A 9,232-nucleotide genomic window follows, 5' to 3' on the forward strand; every position below is an offset into this window, starting at 1 on the left:
TTCACCCTTGCTTTACATTGAGAAAATGGAAAATAGGAACGTAGAATACGAGGGTTGCGGAGCTTCACCCCTATATCCCGTATTTGTTTCTGTGGATGCAACAATTGGCATCCAATGATTTGTAGTTTTGTTCTGAATTATCCTGAAAGTTCTGTCTTCTTCAAATAATCTTTTTCTTTCCAAAGCTTACCCTGGTCAGAAGTTTGGAGAGACCTGGTAGATTGATGAAATTTATTTCGACTTTTTTTTTTTTTTTAAATAGGAGTCACTGCTCTGTGTTAAAGGAACAGTAAGGCAAGGAGTGAGAAAAATAAGACAAAACAAAACAAAAACCAAAATCATAGGTGTGTTCTTTTTCTGTTTCTTGTCTAGCTATAAGATTAAAGCATTACATTTTTAGATTTGATCTCTTCACCTTCCGATGATTGCTCAGAGTTTTAAATCTAGTAAAAATGAATGAATTGCTCCAGAGAAATGTAAAAAAAAAAAAAAAAAAAAAGTCAAGAACAGCGAGACTCCCTACGGGGCAAGCTGTACTGCTTGGGGAAAGCAAAAAGTGGGACCCCGGGGCCCAGGGCAGCTGCCGGGCGGGCGGCACCTGGAAGGTCCACAGCTGGAGCGCAGCGCGGCCAGGCCCCGCCCCCTGCGTCACGGTGGGCGGGGCGCCGCGGACCTGCGGCCGGGAGGGGAACTAGGTCAGGGGCAGGCGCCTGCGCCCGCGCCCGCGGAGTTTGGGAACGGTCTGAGAAGTGTTCGTGTTTTGTGGTTTTTTTAAATTTTTTTTGTGCCTTTTGCTTTTGGTTTTCTTTTTATCGCAAAGGGAGATTGCTGATTTGGAAATATAACGCACCCTCACCATCATCTTTGGATTTGTTCTTGGTTCTTCTCTTGCACCTTGGGACTGGAAATCGTCATGGTGTGATGTGTTCCTGGACTGGGACTGGTAAGGGTGAGGGCGAGCCTTTGCGGACCTCTGCCTCGCTGGCGGCCGGCGCTCGCTCTCTGTCTCTCTGTCTCTGTCTCTGTCTCTCTGTCTCTGTCTCTGTCTCTCTCTCTCTCTCTCTCTCTCTCTCTCTCTCTCCCCCACCCCCGTCTCTCTCTCTTCCCCTCTCCCCCCTCGTTCTCTCCCTCCTCCTCCTCCTCCCTCCTCTCTTCCCCATCCAATCCTCTTTAAGTTTAAAAACATGACTCAAAACTGTACAGTTCTGGGCTACTACTGCACTTTAAAATGGAGAACTGATTACACCATTTTCCCATACTTAATTTCTACAGGGAAATTGTTTTATCTACTCTGAGAACTGGTTTTCATGAAAAGATTAATTAAGCACAGATCGCGCTCGCGCACCCCCCCCCCCACCTCTGTCATTTGATTGTGAAATCCAGCAGTGTAAAGCAGTTTTGTCTGTTTGCCCCTGCAAAGATGATGAAGTGGAAAAGTGTTGGCACTTTAGCCCAGCATATACACCACGAGTTTGTGCGTCAGAAAGAGAAAAGCGTTTGTACTGGAATGTGCTCAGAAGTAGCTTTGAAAGAAGCACTATCTAACCAAACCAAACAATCTGCATTCTTCCCAGCAAACACTAACTGAGAAACTTAGTTGCTATTTGACGCACCCTTCCATTTACATTAAGAAACATGTAGTTGTATTTTACCACGTGCAGCAAGTAAAATATATGCATGCCGAGTGGTGACCTCCTCAGTATAGAGTCCTATTGATGATTGGCCTTATGCGTTTAGAAATAGTATCTTTAAACTATTCTGATTCATCTAGACATGCTGGCCCAGGTATTTAGATTGTCATCCCCAGACCCAGGTTTCCTCTTCCTTATTTTCATAAAAAGCGTTTCTATACACAGTGGAAGCGATGCTACACGCTTCCAGCAAGTTCCTAACTAAGCAACCTTGAAAGTTGGACCAAAAGGTTAGGGGTTCCTTATCCACCGTGATACTGTATCCACATTTAAATTGGGCCAGGCCACCATCATAAAAAATGCTTTGCTTACTTGTTGAGAACAAAAATATAAAAGGTAGAACAGAATTCCTTGAGTGCTCAAGCGTGAGACCCCATTCTTGTCCACTCCAAAAGGTAATGTGTTTCTTCCAGTGTTTTTATTTTAATTATAAATATACTTTACTTACACTGAAATTAGTTTTGTGAAATCTGTCTGTAGTGAAAAACAAGCTAGCAACATTCAACCAATATTAGGGTGTTTAAAAGCAACAGTATAACTATTGACATTTGTGAAAGTGTACAAAGAAATGGAGAATTTAAGCAATTTAAGCCATCTCAAATAGGTTTGGGGAATGTAAATATTTTCAGTGACTGAAAATTGATTAATACGTTATATATTTTGGTATTGTTAGGAAAATGCTCAGGATTTGATTATAAATAGTTGAGCAGAAATGGCTCATTTGTTAGACAAATCTGCATTCTAGAATCAATTTTAAAAGTTAAAATCCACATTTTCAAGCTTTCATTTCACGTTTTATTTATTGTTTGATTTACTTAAGTCTTGTTTTTTAAAACAAAGGTTTCTTTCTTTCTTTCTTTCTTTCTTTCTTTCTTTCTTTCTTTCTTTCTTTCTTTCTTCTTTCTTTTTAGAAAATACTTGTAGTCTGGCCAAGCATGGTGGCACATGCCTGCTATCCCAGTACTCAGGAGGCTGAGGCAGATAGATTGCTGTGAGTTTGAGGCCAGCATGGGCTACATAGTGAGTACACGGCCAACCTGCTCTATATAGTGAGACCCTGTCTAAAAATAAACAACAGAGAAAATACAACAAGCAAGACCATTTGGGGACTCTCAAAGCAAAACTAATTGAGGATAGATTTAACTTTCAATATATAAGGAAAACAGAATTTATTAGCATGAATAATATAAAATTACTAGATCCTACCAAATCTAGTTAGTAGTTACAGTAGCTGAACAACTGTCATTTTTCAGATAGTTACATATTATTGAAAACATGATTCTTTCCTTAGAAAATGGATTTATTTCATATTTTATTTTATTTTTATTAATTTTTTTGCAGTACCGGGGATTGAACGCAGGACCCTGTGCTTGCCAGGCAAGCACTTATTCTACTGAGCTATCTCCTTGGCCCCTATTTCATATTTTAAAATAGATCAGCCACTAACTTTGTAGAAAAATTGTGCCTTAGTGGAATCTATATTCAAGGTATACAATGAAGGTTATATTAATGCAACTATATGAGTCGCAATATTATAATGTGTAGTATTGCACCAATATCTCTAGACCTAGTGATATATCCTAATGAAACTATGTGATTTCCTTCTGAAGACTTACAAATGTATTCATTATAATATTACCTATAATAAGAAATTGCAAACAACCAAGTAACAAAATATCTAAAGTTAATGTTTTACCTGTCTCTAAATACAAACAAAATCAACATAGTTTTGAAAAAATTATTGTTAGGAAATATGCCTGCAGTTACTGAGTGAAAAGAGCAAATTTAATAAGACATTATATTGAATGTATAAAATATAATTTCAAAATAAATATATATGAATCATTTATTCAATAGCTACAAAGCCTTATGTAACAAGCATTATTCTAAAGTAAAACACTGAACAATACTTTTTCTGTTTATAGGTAAATGTTTTCTGCATCAGTGAGTTTACATATAAATACATCCTAAAGCAAAATAAACACACATATACATATATTCCTAGGTGGTACAGTTATAGATTTGATTTTCTTTTTAAAAATTTTTCTGATATTTACAAGTCTTCTTTAACAGTTGCTATGTTTATAGTCAGAAAAAAAAATGCTGCCTTCAAAAATATCACCAAGAATGGGTTGTGGCTCTGCAGCTCCGTGATGAAATGCTTACCTCGCATGCAGGAGTCCTGGGTTGAATCCATAACACTAGAAAAGCGCACTAAGAAATACCGTTATACAAAATGAAAACACAAATGCTATGCTCTATGTTTTTACTTTCTAGTATGCCCCTTTTAGAATATATCACTAAAACCAATGATTTTATATTATTACTATGATTGGAATGTTTTGTGTCTCCCTGTTCCCAACTCCTAAATTTATTTATTTATTCCTTATCACCAGTGTAATGGTATTAAAAAGTTGGGACTTTAGAAGGTGATAAAATCATGTGGATGAAGCCCCCCAGAATGGAATTAGTGCCCTTGTAAAAGAGGAGTAGAGGGAGGCCTTACTCCTTTCACTATTGTGAGAACATAGTCAGAAAGTGCCAGCCATGTACCAAAAAACAAGCCCTAATAGGACAGAAAACTTGTGCACTTTCATCTTCCTATTTTTTTGATTTAAGGTGTTTGAATAAGCAAGATAACTGCATTTGTTAATAAAAGAAAATTCTACTCTATATGTAGCCTCTTGAAGTGTAAGGAATGAGGATTTTTTATAGGCCAACTAGTTTATGGTATAATTTGGCTAGCAAGTAATGGACTAAGACGTATATAAAGACCCCTACAAAAATGTTCTTCAATGAAAAATAATTGTGCAACTCATAAGTGAAAATAAAATGAATTGTCTAAGGTTGGGAGCGTATGTGTGAACCTCCCAATAATCAAAGCATTTCAGTATAGCACTAAATTACCATATTTATACATATTATGTCAACAAAAATGGGAAGAAAGTCAAGATGTGTGGAGACATTGGAAAGACTTCAATGACATGGCAGAATATTTCTGATATTAGAATGCAGAAAACCAAGTTATAACAAGATATCCTAGTTTTGAAAAAAATTGACCTATGCAGAAAACTAATTTATTAATGAAGAGCAACCTAAATTTTATTTTATTTAGTTAATTAACTTATTTTGGGACTGGGAATTGAACTCAGGACCTTGTACTTGCCGGGCAAGTGCTTAAGCCGCTCTCGAAATTTTAATAATACTTATGTATAGGTGGTAAGATTACAGATATCTATTTTTTCTCATGACCTTAATGCATTTTTTTAACACTTCCAGTGAATTTTTGTTAATTATTAAGGAAAAAAGGTTGCTTTCCCAGTAGTACAACTTGTCTGCCTAGAATGAAGAGCGCATAGATGGTACCATCTCTGCCTTGTTTCACAAGGTGCCACATTCCCTTCTGATTTGCAGTTCCATGTTGAGTATTAGTGTTTCTGAGTTGTTTTCTGGTAAGAACATTGGGATTAGTAAGGATATCAGGAGTCAGAGTTTACTCCTGCTTACAATCTCTCTTCTGTTGCTAGGCCTTTTCCAAAACAAGTCCTGTTGGACTGACTTGTGCTTTGCTTCCTTTTCACTTCCTGTTGGTCATACCTGCTGATGGATTTTAGCAAAATATTCCCTAATTGATCTTCCTACATATATTTATTTCATTTAAGGATTTTTTAATAAGTAAAATAACTGTAACTGCATTTCTTAGTAAAAGAAAGAAAATTCAACTCTATATGCAGGATAGGTGAAAAAAAGTATGATTTTCTTTGGTATGAGAAGTAGAAATGAATTTTGAACTGTCCCTCCCAAACTTTGCAAAAATCTTCAATGTATAGTATTCATAATTGCTTACTGTGATCTCACAACATTGTAATTTACTTTAAATAGACTACAAAAGTATATAGGATACCGTTAAAATATCATTTTTTCTTTACTTAATTTTTTTCTAGAGATTATTTTTTTGTCACACAGATTCTACCTAACCCTACGATATCTCTTAGTTGAAAAATCAACATTTTTACATTGCCTAGACAGAAATATGCCGGGAGTATGAGGCTTTGCACTTTTAAGGTCCCTAAGCCAGGAACTGAAAGTGAAATGGTTTTAGTGGGTTGGGGAACTTTAAATTAAAAGTGATTCTTACCCAGAATCTCAGAATGGCGTTCTTCTCCCAAGTTGCCCTGTTTCATTGGAGGGAGTATGGTGGTCCCCAACCAAAGTCCATCACCTGTTCTTTTAATTATTAGAGTATAAGGGTCACTTTCTTAGTAAAACAGTTTGTACTAGAATAAGGAGCCCATACATAGTATTATCTGCCCTTCCTCCTCATGGCATTCCTATGGTCTCCTCATTTCTTCTTTCTTTCTCATTGTTCTTGGCTGTCCAGATTCATTGGTTTCATTTTTTGAGATTGGTACCAGTACATTACATACCTCGACCAATTTTGTCCCTGCCATTATCTCTCTTCCCCTACCCTCCCTTCTAGTTTGACATTTGGGGGTGGGGTGGGATCTAAGCATATATAATGTACTTAGTCTGTATACTCTCTGTTGCTGTCCTCATATTGCTCCCCTTTCCTCATTTTTCCTTCCACTTTTCTTTATTATATATAATTTTACATTAAGCGTCATTGTTTCTGAATTGCGTTTGTTGATGAGAACATTTGGATTAGAAGGGAAAAATAAGATTTCATTTAGGGCCAGGAAATAGCTCAGCAGCATAAGCGCCTGCCTGGCAAACACAAGGTCCTGAGTTTGATCGCCCATACTGCAAAAAAAAAAAAAAAAAGGAGGGGGTGGCACCATAAGACTTCTTGTGGTTCATGATTAGGAAGAAATAAATCGGTTGATGACAGGAATTTGTGGATGTGATATATAGTTTTAAGTATGTGTATTTTCAGAGTAAGGGGACAGGATTTGAAGCCTGGATAAAAAGTGTAGGGGCATGTGAGGAATATGAGGATGGGTGTGAGAATGGGTTGAGTCATGGTCTTGACCTTGCTGGCCATTGATTCTGCCATTGTCACTGAAGTATACTCCCAGATATTATTGGAAATCTCATGTGACCCCATCCCTGGTTAGGTTACTGGTAAACTGTGCTCTAAAACACATCACTCAGGGTTCCCAGATGGGTCTTCCCCCCCCCCACCCATTCCAATGTGTATTTCATACTTCTTTCAAGGAAATCATTTTTTCTTCTTTTTTTTTTTTTGGCAGAACCAGGGATTGAACTCAGGCCCTCGCACTTGCCAGGCAAGCACTTACCCTACTGAGCTATCTCCCTGGCCCCCAAGGAAATCTTTTAAATATCCATCTCATATCACGTTCTTCTTAAATATCTTCAATGATTCCCTATTCTTCCAAATTAAACATAGATTCTTCATCTTAACAGTTAAGGACTTCAATGTGTGTCTAAAGTAGATTCCATTTTACAGTAATTTCACATATCCAGTAATGCTGTGTATCGTAAAGCAAAGACACACTTCTTAATTTTAGTCTGTGTATAGCTGATTTGTAGTTGTAGCTCCGGTTAATAGTATCTGAGAGAACTTTAGAAAACATTTGCTAATCTATTGATATAACCTTTTAGTTTAGTAGTATAATCTTTCACTGACTAAAGTCTTTGTTTAGCTCCAAATAATTCCACTTCTGTATTTACTATTCCTTTTTTTCTTATCATTCCTTATTTTTGCATTTAAAAATTTCTGTGATGATTTATTGTGCATAAAAAGTAGTTTCACTGATTGTTTAAACTATAATATACATATGGATAAAAATAATTAGCTGTGTAAGTAATGGTGAATGATAATAAATTCATGGAGAAACTACATTTATAATTAAAACTAAGACTGCAGAGTAGATTTAAATTTCCTAGGTTTATGTAGCTCTAGTTAATAGTATCTGAGAGAACTTTAGAAAACATTATAAAGTGTGTGGTATCCAGACATTAGCATCATTTGAGCTTGTTGGAAGTGCGGATTCTCATGCCCTCCTTTAGACCTATCAAATCAGAAACTGGCAGATTGTGTGCATAACTAGGAAGGTAGAATCTGTGGATTCTGATCTGTTGGAAATTTGAGCACAGAGAGTTAGATTGGGGCCCTCAGGTAAGCAGGCCAGCATATTCTCTGGGCTTTAACAGAGATGCCTGAACTACTTTAATGATTGGCGTTGGCTAGCTTTATGTCATTTGATTCCAAGCAAATGATTCCCTTTAAAAATATTGTTGAACAAAACATGCTTGCATTTCATAAAAGAAAAGGAATGACTGTTTTCTCCTTATCTTTTGATCTTTAGATATAAGTATTTTTGGAGGATAATTGGAGGAAGAACTTGTATATCTTAAGACTCCCACAGAGTTTATAGAAAAACAAGTTTTCCTAGAGATCCTGCATATTTTTACAGAGATAGTGAATGATATGAATTCCTATTAAAGTTGTGATTAGTTAATTCACTCTACAATTATATTTTAGCATAAAAGTACATATTTTTATAGTACATCTGTATATGTTATGTATAGAGCATATTCTTACATTTGGATCTACTCAAGTCAGATTAAGTACTACTGTGTACTTAATGTGTTTGTTGTCTTTATTTTATCAGGTACATGTAATATTGAATATGATTATTTAGAACTTTATAGTTTTATTAGGCTATGGAACTATTAGGAGTCAGGAGAAAGAATCTTGAAATCAATTATTAATTAGGAATTAAAACTTCTGACATATAGGCTTTTCCCCCACTGAGTTTAATTTTCTAAATAGCAAAGAAAGTGATATTAAAGGCTTATTTGTGAAACTGAGATCATTTTGATATTAGAATTGTGTATTTCCTAGATAAATATAAGAATATTTCCCTCCAACAGTTACTTGACTTTTCTTAAGTGGAATATCATTTAAATTCTGTCTTCACAATTAATTTCATAAGTAGGACTGTGCCAAGAACTAGCTAGACATTTAAATAAGTTATCTCAAAATTAAATGAGCTGTATCTATGAAATATCCTTTAATGATTTTTTTGGTTGAAAATAAATGTTTAATTTGTTTTACAGCATTTATATTCACATTCAAATCTTCATAGTAGGAATACACATATTTGCCTTTATGAAGCCAATGAAATTAAGAATTTAGTATAAGCTCCTTCAATATTAATCTGCTCAAATCTTGAGGACTCCATGAGTATGCACAAACATTGCCTGGGAACATGCATGTAAATAATTCTTTTTCAGTGCTGAGGCCCTGTGTTTGTCTTACATTTTATATTAAAGAAAGCAAAAGCTTAAAGAATTCAACTTTTTTTTCCACACCTTAAATATAGGAACAGTATGCTAACTTCATTGAATGCTTTTCTTTAGCTTAAATGTTTCATGATTATATGAAGAGAAAAAAATATGAAGTTAATATTAATGCATTTGATTAATTTTTATTAAAATAAAGACTTTATAGGGGCCGGGGAAATGGCTCAGTAGAATAAGTGCTTGCCTGGCAAGCACCAAGGGCCTGAGTTCAATCCCTGGTTCCGCAAATAAATAAATAAATAAATAAAATA

General features: G+C 35.6%; 1 protein-coding gene across 2 annotated transcripts in view; it reads left to right on the forward strand.

The window, feature by feature from the left end:
• Positions 1-789: 789 nt before the first annotated feature.
• Atp10d (ATPase phospholipid transporting 10D (putative)) overlaps positions 790-9,232 on the forward strand; it is a 116,763-nt gene continuing 108,320 nt past the window's right edge. For both annotated transcript variants that reach the window (XM_004645674.2, XM_023705987.1), the window contains exon 1: positions 790-943. The gene's annotated coding sequence lies outside the window, so the exon portion shown is untranslated. The remainder of the gene's footprint in view (positions 944-9,232) is intronic.

The sequence above is a fragment of the Octodon degus genome, unplaced genomic scaffold (genome assembly GCF_000260255.1).
Source record: "Octodon degus isolate 3935 unplaced genomic scaffold, OctDeg1.0 scaffold00235, whole genome shotgun sequence".
NCBI lineage: Eukaryota > Metazoa > Chordata > Mammalia > Rodentia > Octodontidae > Octodon > Octodon degus.